The sequence below is a fragment of the Mastomys coucha genome, chromosome X (assembly GCF_008632895.1).
Source record: "Mastomys coucha isolate ucsf_1 chromosome X, UCSF_Mcou_1, whole genome shotgun sequence".
NCBI lineage: Eukaryota > Metazoa > Chordata > Mammalia > Rodentia > Muridae > Mastomys > Mastomys coucha.
In genome coordinates this window covers 132,372,139-132,379,778 of record NC_045030.1, presented here as the reverse complement: position 1 = coordinate 132,379,778, position 7,640 = coordinate 132,372,139, and the positions used below count along the sequence as shown (strand labels likewise).

Here is a 7,640-nt window from a genome sequence, read left to right as displayed (position 1 = left end):
GTGTGTGTGTGTGTGTGTGTGTGTGTGTGTGTGTGTGTGTGTGTGTGTGTGTGTTTAAACTGGAAAGCAGAAAGGCAACATGTGTCCTTTACTTTGCATTCAAAGCGCCAGGGTGGATGATCCCCTCCCGGGGGTAAAAAATGCAGACGTGTCTTTTCCACACATTAAAGACGTAGATAAGAATGTCTTTTGCAATACCTTTATGTTTTGTTTTGTCTATTCTGCCATTTTACTTCTGCAAACTAAATTAAGATCCAGCTGCTCAAAATGTATTAAAAATATTTGCCATGCCCTTCTTTGTGATTGGGGTGGATTAATAATACCTTATCTGGGGGAAAATTAAGTATTTGGAAGATTAATTCTCCTGGTCCTGAGATTATGTGCTTCCCCCACCACTTGCTGTGGTGTGTTTATGTGTGTGTGGTGGTGTTTGTGTGTGTGGTGTGTGTAAATGCGTGCAGTGTTTATGAGTGTGGGCATATGAGTGTGGGGGGGCGCGCAGCAAGTGCGAGTGCGTGTGTGCGCGCGCGCGTGCATGTTTGTGTGGTGTTTATGAATGTGTGTGTGTGAGTATGTGTGGTGTGTATGACTACTTTTGTGTGTATAAAATCGTCTTATTCATCCTTCTAAAACTTGCCCACATTTTAGTCATTTCTAAATATGAAACACTAATTAAATTCTTTAAAGAAATGTGTACGTGAATATACTGAAATTAGGGAGGGAAACCTTGTAGTAAAAAACACTATGCCATAATGGGAAAACTTGACAAACTTAGCACAACATTTTCAAGGCAAAAACATCTCTGTTGTAAAGGTGGGTGCAGTGCCTTACACCTATAATCCCAGTACTGGAGAAACTGAGGCAGGAAGCTTTTCGAGGTCGAGGGGGGCAGCTTGGGCTACAGACTGAAAGTCTGGGCTAGAGAGTGAGCCCCTACCTCAAAACTAAACTAACAAAACCCACCGAAAAATAACAATCCAAATGGCAAGGCAGGCTAAAGTAGCTCTTACATGTTAATTAGAAATAAATAGCAGGGTCAAAATAAATGGGAAAGGACAGGAGGACATGAATAGGTTATGAAATTCTAAGGGAACGCTCTGCTGTCTTGTAAGCAGGTTCCTGCAGAGCAGCTCTAAACATCTGTCCTTGGACTGCTAAAAGCCTCAAACCTATTTGGCAGTATTTACTTAAATTTGGTGCTTTGTTATAAGGCTCACTTGACTTTACAATGATCAGTGTTCTGCAATTTACCATTGTACTCAAGCTTATACTTTGGCTTCCCCATGCAACTCCATTTTCTATCAGTTTATTCAGTGGAGCTCCTTAAAACCCAAACACTCAAAAATAAAAACAGCGCCATAAGAAAGATATCCACTTCCTCTAGTCATCGAAGAGATGCAAATGTAACTAAGACCAAAACTTCACTTTTTAAAGCTCACTTTGACTGAAAAGCAGCAAAGAAATTATAAAATCAACAATCGGTAAGATTACAAGGAAATAGAAAGTCAGTCTTGCTATAAACCCAGGAAAGGGACAAGAAAAAAAAAAAGTTAAAGCCAAAGCACGTCTGTCTGCCTACACAATGTGCCCTCTCTCCCCATCCCATCCACAGCCTGTTTGCTAGAATGCAAGGTGATGTTGTTTACTCTCAGATTATGAGGAAATCAGTGAACAATATTCGAAACTGAGTGAGGTTCAACATCACAGCCCTGGTGCTGAAGATACTGGCAAGCTGCCATCATCCTTAGTATTTGCTACACTCATCCACATCCTCTTTCCCTGTTAGCATGTTTTGGTGCACTATGGCTTTGTGCTGACCAAAACTGACATTAAGGTTACAGCATCCTCCTAACCATTCAGTCGTTACAGCACATCTTTCTTTGCTGCTGAAGCTTGGTGGTCAGTTCCCTTTTAGATCTACCTGTACCTGTAATGACACCGAATGCCATAAACTTTTGCAGGGAAAGGCTCACTCCACTCCACTTTATTAATGATTAGCCATCCCTTCTTGCTGAGCTTTAACTCTGGCATGGTAGTTCCTAGGGGGAGCTATATCTTCCACACACTGCCTGGGGATAACAATTCTGAGGTTTACATCCCTTAAGATAATGTTAGGCTAAGTTTAAAACCAAACATTCTAAGATGTTCAAAGGCCCCAGTAATTAACAGAATGAACAGATAACACGAATAATCTCCTGCTCATTTTAACAACCAAGAATAGAGAAACAGTGCTGGACTGCTTGCAAAGCTCTTCCTGTAATAAACAAATGGGAAGAAGACGAAGGAAAAGAAAGACTGTTTGCACTGGGAACTCTACAGAAAGAAGCCATCCTTCTTCCAGAGATGCTAAGCTGAAGGATCAGGCAATGTCAAAATGATTCTGTATCCACTCTGAAAAGAGAATCTAGGGTTTGTGGGTGAGGTGGTAGTCTCTGTTGGTAGGCTCCAATGTCAAGGTTTACAATGCTACAGTGGGGGCGTTATGGTAATATTTTTCAAATAGGAAGTCAGTTGTGGCTTTGAAACCTTTATTACCTTTTTTCCCACACAAATTTACGTTGTCATCTCCACATCTCAGACAGCCCGTTCAACAAAGATGAGTGAGTCATGTGGACCTCTAATGTTAAACCTAGGTTGTTCAATATCAAACAGTAACCACAATTTCATAATGTGATAATAAAAAATTGCAGACCCCTGGAGTGTTTTCCAAGAAGCCTTATCTTACTAGCCTGTTTTTCATTTCCCTGAAAATTCACAAGGTAGCTTGAAGAAAATATTTTCAATGAGTGAGAACTGGGTTAGATTAAAACATAACCCCCAAAGAAAAGGGACTAGATAAAAGGCTTACTTGGGCAAGTAGAAAGGTGGGTGAACAATGAGAGTGGAGACAGGGTACAGGTCAGAAAAGCAAACAGAATCAGAAGAAGGCAGGATGGACAAGACCACGGAAGGACTAAGATAACAGAAACCGGATACCTTATCTCTATCTTTTCTCTTCTGTTGTAAAAGAAGAAAGGGACTTGAGCAGGAGGGTCTTTGGCACTGTGGGGAACATTATTTGTGTTCCAGGATGGCTGGAGACTTTGGGGCTTCTCTCGATTCTGCTGGGGAATGCTAGCTTTTAATGATTTCTGACCTGTGACTGTTGCCCAGTTCATTCAAGATAATTGAAGAAAATCTCATGGACAAAAGACAGAGGACTCAACTTCAACAACACAGCACAAACTTTGGATGAGATTTGTGATGGTTGCCAGAAAAGAAGTGAGTGCCTTAAGCCACAATGAACACTATGCAGGAAAGCACACAGATTTCCTTCTAAGGAGAAATCCTTGGGGCCTTTAAGCAGATCCTAAGAAACCCTAGTAACTGTGCTGAGTGGTATGTGGTGATAACAACCTACAGCACTTCTCGAGGACTGGCTATTCCGGTTTACAGGCCAGCTCTGGATGGTCACTACCATGACTTCACTTTAAAACAGGAGGGGCTTTCTCAAAACTGTGACGTTTAATTCCACTTTTCCTGGCTTCAATACAGGAAGCCAAATAAACTGTACCCCAAATTTTTGACTGAAACCAGCTCTGATACAAAGGCAGTTTTAAATTTAAAATACTATAGATCCAAAATAAATGAACCTTTGAGACCTCAAACTGTTTTTAAATGTAAGAAGTCTGATGAAACTGGAAGAATCTTACCCTCTATCACAGGCACTTTGGTAGTCTGACACTATGGCCCAGCTCTTTTGATTCACACTTTCAGCTGTTTGCCCAGCAGAGCCTTCACCCTTCTGGGTACTTGTATGGTTGCACTGCTTTGCTGGTCACAAGTGGTATCACAGGCAGGGCTAGGCAAAAGGAAGACAGAAAATAAAATCAATAAAATGAAAAAATGCAGAGAAACTGCCTAATCAAACTGGCTGTCATGAGGCGCAGGAATGCAGTGAAATTGCTTCCCTAGGAGTCTCATGATATGCTGATTTTCCCTCTTATTCATATACATTGCAATGGTTTTCAGAACAACTCTGTATTTTTTCATGCTAAAATAATCTCTATCCAGGAAATTAAGAGGTAGAGACATAAAAGAAGGGAAGCAACCGTCTCCTTGCTTACTCTATCAGCTGCATTCTATCAGTCTACCTTGGCTTTTGTTGTCATTTTGGGTATTTTATAAATTCTCACAGCACTCAGTCTCTTTGTATGGAGTTTTCAAATTATATACAACAGATATTTTCAATCACATCCTATGCAAATGCTCACAGTCTGCTAAGACTAAATAGAATTTATTATTTGTCCACATTATAAAAATGATTGCCTGGAAAACATTTAGGATACCTTGTAAGTGCCAGACAATCAGTTGGGGAACAATGGGAGCAACTATTAGTTTTCTCAAGTTCCCAGAATTATCATTCTCATCTTAAACATTTCTCTCCTCTCCCTCTCCCTCCCTCCCTCCCTTCTTCTCTCTGTTTCTCTGTCTCTCTCTCCCTCCCTCCTTCCCTCCCCCCTCTCTGTCTCTTTCTCTCTCTCCCTTTGTCTCTGTCTTTCCATCTTTCTGTCTCCATCTCTGTCTCTCTCTTGGTGTTATGTAAAAAAACAGGATCACAAACTTCTCATTCTAGGGTTTGAACTATAAAATATCCAATGCATTTTATTTTCTATCCAGTTTTGATCAAAATATGGCAGTTTGCTTGACATATTACTATGTATTTGTATACTAATATTTGAATGTTTTTGAAATTAGGTTGTTTATCCCTCAATAACATAGTTGGTATTTCCATATCAATAATTTCCACATTATCATGTGTGAACTATTTTAAAGACTTCCATACCTCTAGATTTTAAATTTTCTCCTAATGAAAACAACTCAGATATGCTTTTTTAAAACTGAAGATATGTAATATATAAGTTGAAATATTTTTTTCTCCCAAACTCTACTTACATTACCATTTTTCTAAAAAAAATTACCATTTGTATGTTCATTTTCCTCTTACACTCATTCTGTTAATATACAATACTCTTTTTGTAAATGATTTGAGATTATATTATATAGAAGTTTCTGGAAGTTACTTAATTTTAGAGTGAACCTTAAACCTATTCTCTTATCATCGCATTTAGAGTTATTATATCACTTTTTTATTAAGTGCCAGTGAGTATGGTGGTGTATGTGGGGTGGCTTGGTATACACGGCCTTGCAAGCATGCGAAGGTCAGAGGAACTCTGCAGGGTCAGTTCTCTCCTTCCAACTTTACATGGATTCCAGAGACTCAGGTCACCAGCCTTGCATCGCAAGTGTACTTACCCACTGAGCCCTCTGGCCATACTTTATTCTTTTTACAGCTAACTAGTATTCAATGATAGCCTGAATATTATCTCCTACATACTGCTCAACAATGTGTTTGAACATTTTCTAAATATTGTCTCAAGAGTATATAAATATCTCCTGTTTGAACCAGTCTGGACTATAGATAGCATAAGTAGGTGAATTTTAAGCAAGCACTGGGAATTGGATAACCAGTCTTCTCAGATCCACAGGAAAATCCAGCTGTAGCTTAAGACAATGGAATGCATGTGGGCATCTGCTCAAGCACCTGTAACAAAACGAATTATTTCCTTTCACCTCCATTTCTATAATCTGAGTGCAAAAGTCCATAAAGCCTATAACAAAACCCTGCGTTTTCAGTATGCTCTGCCTGAGTTGTTTACTACTTTTCATTGTATTATTTCATCACATGTACACTTGAATGGACTTTTGAAATTACACTTATTCAATCCTCATAGATAGTTCACAAGTAGCGTTTCCAAACCCTGTGGTTTTAAATTCTCTCTTCAGTTAATTTAGGCTGATGTAGGTACTACATGCTCAGTGAAACAAGGAAACACATCGGGTACTTCCTTTGATGTTCTTTAATACGCAGAATCCTCTATTATTAGATGTACCATTTACTCTGTTTATTGTAATGAATGTTTATTGCTTTTATGGTCTCTCAGGGTTTGGTTTTGAGACAAGGCCTAGTGTAGCCTCTACTAAGTACTGAAAGCTGGCTTTTAACTGCTGATCATCCAGCCCCTGCCCCCATCCTCCCAAGTACTGGGAATCCAGGCTTTTACCACCCCCATGCCAGCCTTTCACTCTTACCTTTTATATTTTTATACCATTCAGGACTCATCCTCTTGATAGGTAAGCAGAGATGTAGAAAGAGATCATCTTTTACATATTATTAAAAATTTGATATCTTTTAAAACACTGAGTATCTATTCTTTGACAAAAAATAAGCACATTTCCAGCTCCCTGAGGCACTTGAATCTGCAAATTACACTTTACTGTATACTTTTGATCAAAATTCACCAAAACATTAGTATCTGTGGCAAACACAACACATAAAAAGTAAGCCAGCACCCCAAAGACTTTTAAATTTTCATTTACGACTTCAAAACTTTTCTTCCAAAATAAGAAAGATTAATTCGCGAAGGTTTTTCAAAACATTTACAACAGCCACCAAGGCTTTTTTTTTTTTTTTTTTTTTTTGACTAAAATACCAAATGCTCCATTCAAAAGTTAGCGTTTGCGACCTCGGGAAGAATTATTTTTCCTCAGGTGTAACATGATCGCCACCTCTCTCCCATTGGACTTTTAAAAGAACAATCTGGAATACAAAGCTCAGTTATCATTTCTCTCCTAGAGGCAACCGGCACAAAGCGACACCCCTTTTCCTTACTTTCACCCCGCAGCCCCGACTTTTCTCACCTTTCACACCGAAATCTGCTACAATTCTGCAAAAACACCTCCTTTCCAGACAGGCCTGAAGACGTAGCCTTTGGCGCCAGGCGCCGCCGCTGCAGCCACTCGGCCGCTGGGCAGGGTCTCCCTTCTCTCCCTCACGAAGCAGCAGGAGTCTGGGAAGCGAGCCGCGAGCGAGTGGCCGCCTGAGCCCCGGGAGCCCATATAAGAGTCGCTCCGCTTCGCCCCGCCCACTCCGGGCGTTCCCACTTTCCCCTCATCCCCGGATGCTCCGCCCCTTTTTGTGAGGGAGGGGTGCAAAACAGGAGGGCGCCTGGTGCTCTAGGGAAAAAAAAAGTACAAAACCAATGAACAGCCCAAGAGAAGACAAGTTGTTTTTTTAAAGAACTTTGTGCTGTGTGGGCCCCGAACATACCCTCAATATCCATTCAAACCCATAAGATGAGTGACTTCTGAAGGAAAAGAAAAGATAAAGAGGCAGCCGAATAATGATGTAGTTAAAACAGTCCTCACTGGGGGTGGGGGTGGTCGGGTTGTCTGTTCCTTGTTTTTTGTAGCTGTTGTTGTTGTTTTGTTGGTCATCTTTTTATTTGTTTCTCTTTCCCTCCTCCCTCTCTCCCCTTCTTCCCTCCTTCCCTCTCTCCCTCTCTCACTTTTTCCTTTTGTTTGAGATTCTCCATGCTGTGTAGACGGATCTTAAATTCACTGTCTCCCTGCCCTAATCTCACCAGTGTGGTTACAGGTGACTTAACTGCATCACCTAGTACAGCAATTTCTAAAAATCTATCAGTCTGATTATACTGAAATTAGAAAGAAATATATGCATCAACAATAAACTAGTCAGTAAGGGTGGAGGCCTTTTTTTTTCTCTAAAGGGACTCAGAGAAAGGGCCTGGAGATGGGTG

At 40.4% G+C, this 7,640-nt stretch overlaps 1 protein-coding gene across 1 annotated transcript in view; it reads right to left on the bottom strand.

Annotated features, from left to right (window-relative positions):
* The window catches only part of Pwwp3b (PWWP domain containing 3B), a 27,671-nt gene extending 20,769 nt beyond the window's left edge, over nt 1–6,902 (bottom strand). The window contains exons 1-2 of the mRNA XM_031368601.1: nt 6,742–6,902; nt 3,693–3,841 (exon numbers count right to left, since the gene is read on the bottom strand). The gene's annotated coding sequence lies outside the window, so the exon portion shown is untranslated. The remainder of the gene's footprint in view (nt 1–3,692; nt 3,842–6,741) is intronic.
* Between the last annotated feature and the right edge of the window lie 738 nt (nt 6,903–7,640).